A 12,536-nucleotide genomic window follows, 5' to 3' on the forward strand; every position below is an offset into this window, starting at 1 on the left:
TCAATACAGCACTGCATGATCTAACTTTGTTAATGTGGGGCATTATTGAGATATAAATAACGTGGTAAATACAGCACTGCATGATCTAACTTTGTTAATGTGGGGCATTATTGAGATATAAATAACATGGTGAATACAGCACTGCATGATCTATCTTAATGTGGGGCATTATTGAGATATAAATAACATGGTAAATACAGCACTGCATGATCTAACTTTGTTAATGTGGGGCATTATTGAGATATAAATAACATGGTAAATACAGCACTGCATGATCTAACTTTGTTAATGTGGGGCATTATTGAGATATAAATAACATGGTAAATACAGCACTGCATGATCTAACTTTGTTAATGTGGGGCATTATTGAGATATAAATAACATGGTAAATACAGCACTGCATGATCTAACTTTGTTAATATGGGGCATTATTGAGATATAAATAACATGGTCAATACAGCACTGCATGATCTAACTTTGTTAATGTGGGGCATTATTAAGATATAAATAACATGGTAAATACAGCACTGCAAGATCTAACTTTGTTAATGTGGGGCATTATTGAGATATAAATAACATGGTAAATACAGCACTGCATGATCTGACTTTGTTAATGTGGGGCATTATTGAGATATAAATAACATGATAAATACAGCACTGCATAATCTAACTTTGTTAATGTGGGGCATTATTGAGATATAAATAGCATGGTAAATACAGCACTGCATGATCTAACTTTGTTAATGTGGGGCATTATTGAGATATAAATAGCATGGTAAATACAGCACTGCATGATCTAACTTTGTTAATGTGGGGCATTATTGAGATATAAATAGCATGGTAAATACAGCACTGCATGATCTAACTTTGTTAATGTGGGGCATTATTGAGATATAAATAACATGGTAAATACAGCACTGCATGATCTAACTTTGTTAATGTGGGGCATTATTGAGATATAAATAGCATGGTAAATACAGCACTGCATGATCTAACTTTGTTAATGTGGGGCATTATTGTGATATAAATAACATGGTAAATACAGCACTGCATGATCTAACTTTGTTAATGTGGGGCATTATTGAGATATAAATAGCATGGTAAATACAGCACTGCATGATCTAACTTTGTTAATGTGGGGCATTATTGAGATATAAATAACATGGTAAATACAGCACTGCACGATCTAACTTTGCTAATGTGGGGCATTATTGAGATATAAATTCTTGTGACCTTTGTATATTTATGGAAAATTATACAAAATAGCAAATTTATAAGTTAGGGTACAAAACTCCCTTGTGTAGGTTTAAACTCAACCAGCCCTATATTTAATATGTAAATATGTGAACAATTAAAGAAAGCTCAAAACATGTGTCTAGATTTATATCAACAGAATATGTTAACCTGATTGGCTAATATTTTCAGTGTGGCTGACATATTGCAAGTCAAATAGGAGTAATGGAGTTCACTCTGAATTATTACATACTTAAACCACTATTGTGACGTCACACTATCGTATTCGGTAATTGTCTGAGAATAACCACAACAAAACCGTTGCCTGACATACTTATGAACCAATGTTCAACCAGATTATATGTAAATTTAATCATCCGGTACTGAAATGGATCTGGGATTTATATAGTTCGTTTTATGGTGGAATTGTCTATTTCGGATTTATTGAGCCACCAAGGCGTTAGATTATTATTTCAACCACCCTATAATCCTCAGTTTAATGTATTTGAACTATGTTTCAGACATTTAAAGTCAGAGCTAATTATTATTTCAACCACCCTATAACCCTCAGTTTAATGTATGTGAACTATGTTTCAGACATTTAAAGTCAGAGCTGATTATTATTTCAACCACCCTATAACCCTCAGTTTAATGTATGTGAACTATGTTTCAGACATTTAAAGTCAGAGCTGATTATTATTTCAACCACCCTATAACCCTCAGTTTAATGTATGTGAACTATGTTTCAGACATTTAAAGTCAGAGCTGATTATTATTTCAACCACCCTATAACCCTCAGTTTAATGTATGTGAACTATGTTTCAGACATTTAAAGTCAGAGCTAATTATTATTTCAACCACCCTATAACCATCAGTTTAATGTATGTGAACTATGTTTCAGACATTTAAAGTCAGAGCTGATTATTATTTCAACCACCCTATAACCCTCAGTTTAATGTATGTGAACTATGTTTCAGACATTTAAAGTCAGAGCTGATTATTATTTCAACCACCCTATAACCCTCAGTTTAATGTATGTGAACTATGTTTCAGACATTTAAAGTCAGAGCTGATTATTATTTCAACCACCCTATAACCCTCAGTTTAATGTATGTGAACTATGTTTCAGACATTTAAAGTCAGAGCTGATTATTATTTCAACCACCCTATAACCATCAGTTTAATGTATGTGAACTATGTTTCAGACATTTAAAGTCAGAGCTAATTATTATTTCAACCACCCTATAACCATCAGTTTAATGTATGTGAACTATGTTTCAGACATTTAAAGTCAGAGCTGAGAGGTAACCCGAATAATAGATTTGTTCACGATTACACAGAATTAGTTATAGCTCACGACTTTACAAAACTCAGTCTCACTTTATGTAGACAGTTCACTACAGAGGCTGGTCACGTGTGAAGCTACACCTTTTTATCAAGTATAAGTTAATCACAGTCTCACTTTATGTAGACAGTTCACTACAGAGGCTGGTCACATGTGAAGCTACAACTTTTTATCAAGTATAAGTTAATCACAGTCTCACTTTATGTAGACAGTTCACTACAGAGGCCAGTCACGTGTGAAGCTACACCTTTTTATCAAGTATAAGTTAATCACAGTCTCACTTTATGTAGACAGTTCACTACAGAGGCAGTCACATGTGAAGCTACACCTTTTTATCAAGTATAAGTTAATCACAGTCTCACTTTATGTAGACAGTTCACTACAGAGGCCAGTCACGTGTGAAGCTACACCTTTTTATCAAGTATAAGTTAATCATAGTCTCACTTTATGTAGACAGTTCACTACAGAGGCTGGTCACGTGTGAAGCTACACCTTTTTATCAAGTATAAGTTAATCACAGTCTCACTTTATGTAGACAGTTCACTACAGAGGCTGGTCACGTGTGAAGCTACACCTTTTTATCAAGTATAAGTTAATCACAGTCTCACTTTATGTAGACAGTTCACTACAGAGGCCGGTCACGTGTAAAGCTACAACTTTTTATCAAGTATAAGTTAATCACAGTCTCACTTTATGTAGACAGTTCACTACAGAGGCTGGTCACGTGTGAAGCTACACCTTTTTATCAAGTATAAGTTAATCACAGTCTCACTTTATGTAGACAGTTCACTACAGAGGCCGGTCACGTGTGAAGCTACACCTTTTTATCAAGTATAAGTTAATCACAGTCTTACTTTATGTAGACAGTTCACTACAGAGACCGGTCACGTGTGAAGCTACACCTTTTTATCAAGTATAAGTTAATCACAGTCTCACTTTATGTAGACAGTTCACTACAGAGGCCGGTCACGTGTGAAGCTACACCTTTTTATCAAGTATAAGTTAATCACACATTTATACTACCATGTGTTTTAATGTGTTGTATTTTCTTTTCATTCAACCATGGAGCTAAATGATTCAGCAGAGGTGGATTATCTCTGAAATTGTAATGCACTGTATTCTTCATGAAAAAAGCACCATATAATCTTGTTGAATAAAACGCCATATGGGTTATTTCAATTACAAGCTAATGTGTATTTGTTTTAGTTCATAACGTCATCTATACCCTGCTTATACAATCACAGAAAGTGCAATGTTGTACCAGACTTTAATTGTACAAATTCGACAAATTGTGATAACCTGGGCAGTGCTGTTTAAATATCCTGCATGATCATCATGATGTAAAAGATTCATGCAAAATTATCAAATGTTTTAGCATCAGGTAGTTTTCAAAGTGGACGTAAAATGATCAAATATTTCGAACATAAATATCGTAGTTGTTTTCGGATAAAATATTAAATTTTACAACATCGTGTGGAATAAAACAAATTGATATAAGAAATACCAACACAAGTCAAATCTCAAAATAGTTTCACAAACAAACTAACAGACAATTCAATCACGACAAGTTGGTACGCCGGTTTCAGTGCTACTACAGACCGGAGTGTTGGCATGGTACACAGTCGGCGGTGTATTGGCTTCACTTGCATTTTTGGTAGGGGATGATAAATACAGTCTAACGGTGTTACCGGTGTATGTGTGTCGCTATATGAATTAGTCCCAGTCGCGTTATGGGTAGTTGTAGGACGATACACGCTCGGCAGTGGATTTGTTTCAGTACGGGTTGTTGTCGAATGATACTCACTTGGTCGTAGATTAGCTTCAAATGCGTTATATATCGAAGTTGGACGATTCATATCGGGATTCACATCCATTGGTGTAAGCGTATGCTGTTGATAAGTCGCCGTAGCTCGTCCTGGGGGAGAAAACGGTGTACAATTGTAGCCCGGCAACATACCATACTTGTATGGGTTCGGGTAAATGGGTGGAGGTAACCACTGAGTATAAGGAGTTGACATTGCAGGCGATGGAAATGTCCTACCATAAACGTCGGTGGGATATCCAGGATGGATTTCTGGCCGAGTTGGGGTGTTAGCAGCATGTGGTGTAGTTCCAGTTTTGATTTGATTGTCTTTATCATACTGTGATTTGACTGGAGACCATTCTTCATGATGTTTTTCATCAACTGACTTGTCGTCATACCCTGATTTCAGTTTTCCCATTTTCAATAAACGGGGAAATTCGACGTCGTCGTCCATGGTGACAGGAGGTAGTCGTCCATGGTGACAGGAGGTAGTCGTCCATGGTGACAGGAGGTAGTCGTCCATGGTGACAGGAGGTAGTCGTCCATGGTGACAGGAGGTAGGCGTCCATGGTGACAGGAGGTAGTCGTCCATTCAGTGCTACTTTCAATAATCTGACATCAAGGAGCATTCTACTTCGACCCTCTGTCCCGTTATACTGCCCGGGGAATACTTTTAATAAACACGGCTTAATGACACGGGTAAACTGCGTTTTTGTTAGTAACTGCGTAAATATCGTACGTAACTATTTTTACATGTACCTGCCGTATCAAGTCACTATGTTCTCTATGTTTGCATGTACCTGCCGTATCAAGTCACTATGTTCTCTATGTTTACATGTACCTGCCGTATCAAGTCACTATGTTCTCTATGTTTACATGTACCTGCCGTATCAAGTCACTATGTTCTCTATGTTTACACGTACCTGCCGTATCAAGTCACTATGTTCTCTATGTTTACACGTACCTGCCGTATCAAGTCACTATATTCTCTATGTTTACATGTACCTGCCGTATCAAGTCACTATGTTCTCTATGTTTACATGTACCTGCCGTATCAAGTCACTATGTTCTCTATGTTTACATGTACCTGCCGTATCAAGTCGATATGTTCTCTATGTTTACATGTACATGCCGTATCAAGTCGATATGTTCTCTATGTTTACATATACCCGCCGTATCAAGTCACTATGTTCTCTGTTTACATGTACCTGCCGTATCAAGTCGATATGTTCTCTATGTTTACATGTACCTGCCGTATCAAGTCGATATGTTCTCTATGTTTACATGTACCCGCCGTATCAAATCACTATGTTCTCTATGTTTACATGTACCTGCCGTATCAAGTCACTATGTTCTCTATGTTTACATGTACCTGCCGTTTCAAGTCACTATGTTCTCTATGTTTACATGTACCCACCGTATCAAGTCACTATGTTCTCTATGTTTACATGTACCTGCCGTATCAAGTCGATATGTTCTCTATGTTTACATGTACCTGCCGTATCAAGTCGATATGTTCTCTATGTTTACATGTACCCGCCGTATCAAATCACTATGTTCTCTATGTTTACATGTACCTGCCGTATCAAGTCGATATGTTCTCTATGTTTACATGTACCTGCCGTATCAAGTCGATATGTTCTCTATGTTTACATGTACCTGCCGTATCAAGTCACTATGTTCTCTATGTTTACATGTACCTGCCGTTTCAAGTCACTATGTTCTCTATGTTTACATGTACCCGCCGTATCAAGTCACTATGTTCTCTATGTTTACATGTACCTGTCGTATCAAGTCGATATGTTCTCTATGTTTACATGTACCTGCCGTATCAAGTCGATATGTTCTCTATGTTTACATGTACCTGCCGTATCAAGTCACTATGTTCTCTATATTTACATGTACCTGTCGTATCAAGTCACTATGTTCTCTATGTTTACATGTACTTGCCGTTTCAAGTCACTATGTTCTCTATGTTTACATGTACCCGCCGTATCAAGTCACTATGTTCTCTATGTTTACATGTACCTGCCGTATCAAGTCGATATGTTCTCTATGTTTACATGTACCTGCCGTATCAAGTCGATATGTTCTCTATGTTTACATGTACCCGCCGTATCAAGTCACTATGTTCTCTATGTTTACATGTACCTGCCGTATCAAGTCGATATGTTCTCTATGTTTACATGTACCTGCCGTATCAAGTCGATATGTTCTCTATGTTTACATGTACCCGCCGTATCAAATCACTATGTTCTCTATGTTTACATGTACCTGCCGTATCAAGTCACTATGTTCTCTATGTTTACATGTACCTGCCGTATCAAGTCACTATGTTCTCTATGTTTACATGTACCTGCCGTATCAAGTCACTATGTTCTCTATGTTTACATGTACCTGCCGTTTCAAGTCACTATGTTCTCTATGTTTACATGTACCCGCCGTATCAAGTCACTATGTTCTCTATGTTTACATGTACCTGTCGTATCAAGTCGATATGTTCTCTATGTTTACATGTACCTGCCGTATCAAGTCGATATGTTCTCTATGTTTACATGTACCCGCCGTATCAAGTCACTATGTTCTCTATGTTTACATATACCTGCCGTATCAAGTCGATATGTTCTCTATGTTTACATGTACCTGCCGTATCAAGTCGATATGTTCTCTATGTTCACATGTACCTGCCGTATCAAGTCACTATGTTCTCTATGTTTACATGTACCTGCCGTATCAAGTCACTATGTTCTCTATGTTTACATGTACCTGCCGTATCAAGTCGATATGTTCTCTATGTTTACATGTACCTGCCATATCAAGTCACTATGTTCTCTATGTTTACATGTACCTGCCGTATCAAGTCGATATGTTCTCTATGTTTACATGTACCTGCCGTATCAAGTCACTATGTTCTCTATGTTTACATGTACCTGCCGTATCAAGTCACTATGTTCTCTATGTTTACATGTACCTGCCGTATCAAGTCACTATGTTCTCTATGTTTACATGTACCTGCCGTATCAAGTCACTATGTTCTCTATGTTTACATGTACCTGCCGTATCAAGTCACTATGTTCTCTATGTTTACATGTACCTGCCGTATCAAGTCACTATGTTCTCTATGTTTACATGTACCTGCCATATCAAGTCACTATGTTCTCTATGTTTACATGTACCTGCCGTATCAAGTCACTATGTTCTCTATGTTTACATGTACCTGCCGTATCAAGTCAATATGTTCTCTATGTTTACATGTACCTGCCGTATCAATTCACTATGTTCTCTATGTTTACATGTACCTGCCGTATCAAGTCGATATGTTCTCTATGTTTACATGTACCTGCCGTATCAATTCACTATGTTCTCTATGTTTACATGTACCTGCCGTATCAAGTCGATATGTTCTCTATGTTTACATGTACCTGCCGTATCAATTCACTATGTTCTCTATGTTTACATGTACCTGCCGTATCAAGTCACTATGTTCTCTATGTTTACATGTACCTGCCGTATCAAGTCACTATGTTCTCTATGTTTACATGTACCTGCCGTATCAAGTCACTATGTTCTCTATGTTTACATGTACCTGCCGTATCAAGTCACTATGTTCTCTATGTTTACATGTACCTGCCGTATCAAGTCACTATGTTCTCTATGTTTACATGTACCTGCCGTATCAAGTCACTATGTTCTCTATGTTTACATGTACCTGCCGTATCAATTCACTATGTTCTCTATGTTTACATGTACCTGCCGTATCAAGTCACTATGTTCTCTATGTTTACATGTACCTGCCGTATCAAGTCACTATGTTCTCTATGTTTACATGTACCTGCCGTATCAAGTCACTATGTTCTCTATGTTTACATGTACCTGCCGTATCAAGTCACTATGTTCTCTATGTTTACATGTACCTGCCGTATCAATTCACTATGTTCTCTATGTTTACATGTACCTGCCGTATCAAGTCACTATGTTCTCTATGTTTACATGTACCTGCCGTATCAAGTCACTATGTTCTCTATGTTTACATGCACCTGCCGTATCAAGTCACTATGTTCTCTATGTTTACATGTACCTGCCGTATCAAGTCACTATGTTCTCTATGTTTACATGTACCTGTCGTATCAAGTCGATATGTTCTCTATGTTTACATGTACCTGCCGTATCAAGTCACTATGTTCTCTATATTTACATGTACCTGCCGTATCAAGTCACTATGTTCTCTATGTTTACATGTACCTGCCGTATCAAGTCACTATGTTCTCTATGTTTACATGTACCTGCCGTATCAAGTCACTATGTTCTCTATGTTTACATGTACCTGCCATATCAAGTCACTATGTTCTCCATGTTTACATGTACCTGCCGTATCAAGTCACTATGTTCTCTATGTTTACATGTACCTGCCGTATCAAGTCACTATGTTCTCTATGTTTACATGTACCTGCCGTATCAAGTCACTATGTTCTCTATGTTTACATGTACCTGCCGTATCAATTCACTATGTTCTCTATGTTTACATGTACCTGCCGTATCAAGTCACTATGTTCTCTATGTTTACATGTACCTGCCGTATCAAGTCACTATGTTCTCTATGTTTACATGTACCTGCCGTATCAAGTCACTATGTTCTCTATGTTTACATGCACCTGCCGTATCAAGTCACTATGTTCTCTATGTTTACATGTACCTGCCATATCAAGTCACTATGTTCTCTATGTTTACATGTACCTGCCGTATCAAGTCACTATGTTCTCTATGTTTACATCTACCTGCCGTATCAAGTCACTATGTTCTCTATGTTTGTCAAGACGACGCCCACAATACATGAATCCAGGGCAGGGTTCATAACAGCAGACAGCTTTCTTCCTGTTTTCAGATTCTTTGTGGCCTTTATGGTGACATTGAGCGCACGTGGCCCCCACAGCATTCAAACCCGGGAGTGTCAATACAGGCAATGGTGGCGTCGTTGATTTTAAATCGGCCAACTCTCGTTCAACGGCGGTCTTAAGTTGAGAAAGTACGTCAAGTTTCTCGTTAAGTTAGCCTTCTCGGTCTAGCAATGTTTGACCTTTGCTTGTCGGAATCTGTTCTAAATCTTTTTCTTGAAAGCAGAGTTTGCGTTTTCGACCAGTAGCTGTGAGTGGATGACTGTCGCCTACAGAAACACTTGCCTTTATTACTGCCGGCGAGTTGCCATCAACAACAAATAGCTTTGAACATAATGTTGTTCCATATGATCGTGTGTTGCTGTTTAAAGCGATTATTGGGTGGGATATCAACCTTTTGGTTCTCATCGTCAAGAACTAATAACCGAATAGCACCCATTCTACTTATGTATTCAATTTCATTATTGATATACTGGATGAAGTCTTCATAGGACATTTGTTGCAGACAGCTTTCAGTTATATACATCGGCGTGATACGGATATTTCCATAGTAGGAATAATGCACTTTGATCAATAATTCTGCCATGATCAGTCGGTCAGCTGGTTCTGTAAAATAACTCCAACCACGGTTACTAGAAGAACCATGCTCTAACTAACGTTCTTTACAGTGCCGCCACTTTATGCGCCCCTCTCACTGAAATAAAACGTGACGCAAATTGTAGGAAACTAAGTTGAGAGCCTCGATCGTTTATTGGAGGAGAAATTCAAAACTAATGTACCGCCGCTTTTATGGGCGGAGCTTTCCTTCCGGTGAGCTTCAAATTGCCTACATGCTGTCTGCATTATTTGTAACAACTAATGTAAATGTGAAAACAAAGTGTGTAACCTATTGTAGTAAGTTATCAACATCTAGCACTACTTCGGCGTCAAATCAGTGCCTGGAGTTGCTGTAAGGTATTGTACGTGTTCAAATCACGTGACCTGTACACAACATAATAAGTTTTGCGGAAATCTGTCAAATTTGAGTTAAACAAAATGTATATATATAGATATATATGATTACTATAGATTATTAAAGTGTATTGTCAATACTATACTATAACGAATAAATTCACGTGAAAAGGTTCAAACTCGTACAAACACTTGTGCTTGTTTCTAGTGATATACTAGTGTTTCATGTAAATATAGCACTCAAGTGATAATCTATTGGCGAATATTACTATTAAGAGTATTCACGAACACCCGTCAATTACCCAGGAAATAATTGGGGTTTTTAATAGCAATAATGATTCATCAAAGTTTTTAAATGATCCTACACTAGTGTTATTTGGGGACAACATAAAATAACTAAATAGTCAACCAAACATCAAAAGAAAACGTAAAACGTCAAAAAGTATGGGCATGTAACATTGAAATACATATCAAAGCCCTTATATGGGCATCACACTATCTCAGCAATTATCCCCGGTAATTAATGAGAACTTACCTTTGGACGTTGTGGGTTATTGGCATAACAGTATAACAAGAAAAATAATTTACTGGGAAAAGGGAAAGTTGTAGACTCTTCTGACATGAATTCAGCATACTCATTCTGAAAGGGAAAGTTGTAGACTCTTCTGACATGAATTCGGCATACTCATTCTGAAAGGGAAAGTTGTAGACTCTTCTGACATGAATTCGACATACTCATTCTGAAAGGGAAAGTTGTAGACTCTTCTGACAATGAATTCTGCATACTCATTCTGAAAGGGAAAGTTGTAGACTCTTCTGACATGAATTCGGCATACTCATTCTGAAAGGGAAAGTTGTAGACTCTTCTGACATGAATTCGGCATATTCATTCTGAAAGGGAAAGTTGTAGACTCTTCTGACAATGAATTCGGCATACTCATTCTGAAAGGGAAAGTTGTAGACTCTTCTGACATGAATTCGGCATACTCATTCTGAAAGGGAAAGTTGTAGACTCTTCTGACATGAATTCGGCATACTCATTCTGAAAGGGAAAGTTGTAGACTCTTCTGACATGAATTCTGCATACTCATTCTGAAAGGGAAAGTTGTAGACTCTTCTGACATGAATTCTGCATACTCATTCTGTACAGCTTGCTCATTTTCCATATCGTCATCCATTTGTGCATCTTGGCTTTGTCGCAAAATAAATTCATCATCACAGCTTTAATCATCATTATAACCAAATTCATCATTACAACTCAAAGTTTCATCAGATGCTGTTTCTGCAGACTTCTCTGTAATATGTTTTTGCTGGGTATTGACGAAACTTTCCGGGATACTATTTTCAAAGTTGGCGTCATCACGTATTTTTTTCATAGAATGAGTGGATTTCAAAAGATGGCGATCATAATGAGCACGACATCTAAAATCTAAAAAAATGAAAATACATGAAATGTATTTGATAGTAAAATATGATCTTGTAATTGACGACACAATAAATAAACAAAATATAGTTACTGTGAGGCCAGAACTATTTAATCACTATGCATGTTAACTCGAACATAACACGTTTTCAATGTTGTTGATCAAAAGTGTGCTATACAGGTACAGTGTATGTGCATCATTCACATTACGTTCACTTCCTTTTATTCTCAGCGACAATTCCACAAAAACATCTATGAGGAGGAAAAAAGAAACCAGAGTATTCTAGAACCAGAGGATTTTGCCAGATTTATTATGCATGGAGAGCACGAAAGAATTACACTGCAGACACTATGACTGAAGATATGTGGCAACTTATAATGAACACAGATAAAGAAATGTTGGTTCCATTAGTGATTAATTGTATATGTTCATTTAAAGTTACATTCCCACTATGTAAATATAATGTATTTATTTAGTTTCATTTTGAGCAAAAAAAAATTAACAAAATACTGTAAATCTAATTATAATTATACCTAAATTTCGCAATCAAATTTTATAACATTTTAAATTTTTATAATATCTCAATATCCTTAAAATTTGTTAATTTCAATAAATCAGTAATGTATATATTAATAATCTAGCATACAATAAATGTCATGGATACAGGTCATTTGAATCAGATCGTTTCTTTTGTTTCAAGTTCATGTGTGCAACATTATTTTTTGGTGAATATAGAACATGTTCTGTTCATAATTTTGATATGCCAATTGAAAAATAACAATTACTTATCGAAAGGTCTCTCGAAAAAATTGTTTTTAAAATTTAACAATGGTTCTAGCCAATACAATGTCAGGAGTATGGATCCAGAAAATGATTTATTAACGCAA

The 12,536-nt window shown here is 36.8% G+C and overlaps 1 long non-coding RNA gene and 1 pseudogene across 1 annotated transcript in view; one reads left to right on the top strand and one right to left on the bottom strand.

Annotated features, from left to right (window-relative positions):
• Positions 1–11,921, top strand: part of LOC146730211 (uncharacterized) — a 79,897-nt gene extending 67,976 nt beyond the window's left edge. The window contains exon 2 of the long non-coding RNA XR_014927927.1: positions 11,881–11,921. This is a non-coding gene — a long non-coding RNA (uncharacterized LOC146730211). The remainder of the gene's footprint in view (positions 1–11,880) is intronic.
• LOC146730212 (uncharacterized) lies at positions 4,099–9,860 on the bottom strand (annotated as a pseudogene).
• Positions 11,922–12,536: the final 615 nt, after the last annotated feature.

The sequence above is a fragment of the Saccoglossus kowalevskii genome, chromosome 20, assembly GCF_978046115.1.
Source record: "Saccoglossus kowalevskii chromosome 20, keSacKowa6.1, whole genome shotgun sequence".
Classification (NCBI taxonomy): Eukaryota; Metazoa; Hemichordata; class Enteropneusta; family Harrimaniidae; genus Saccoglossus; species Saccoglossus kowalevskii.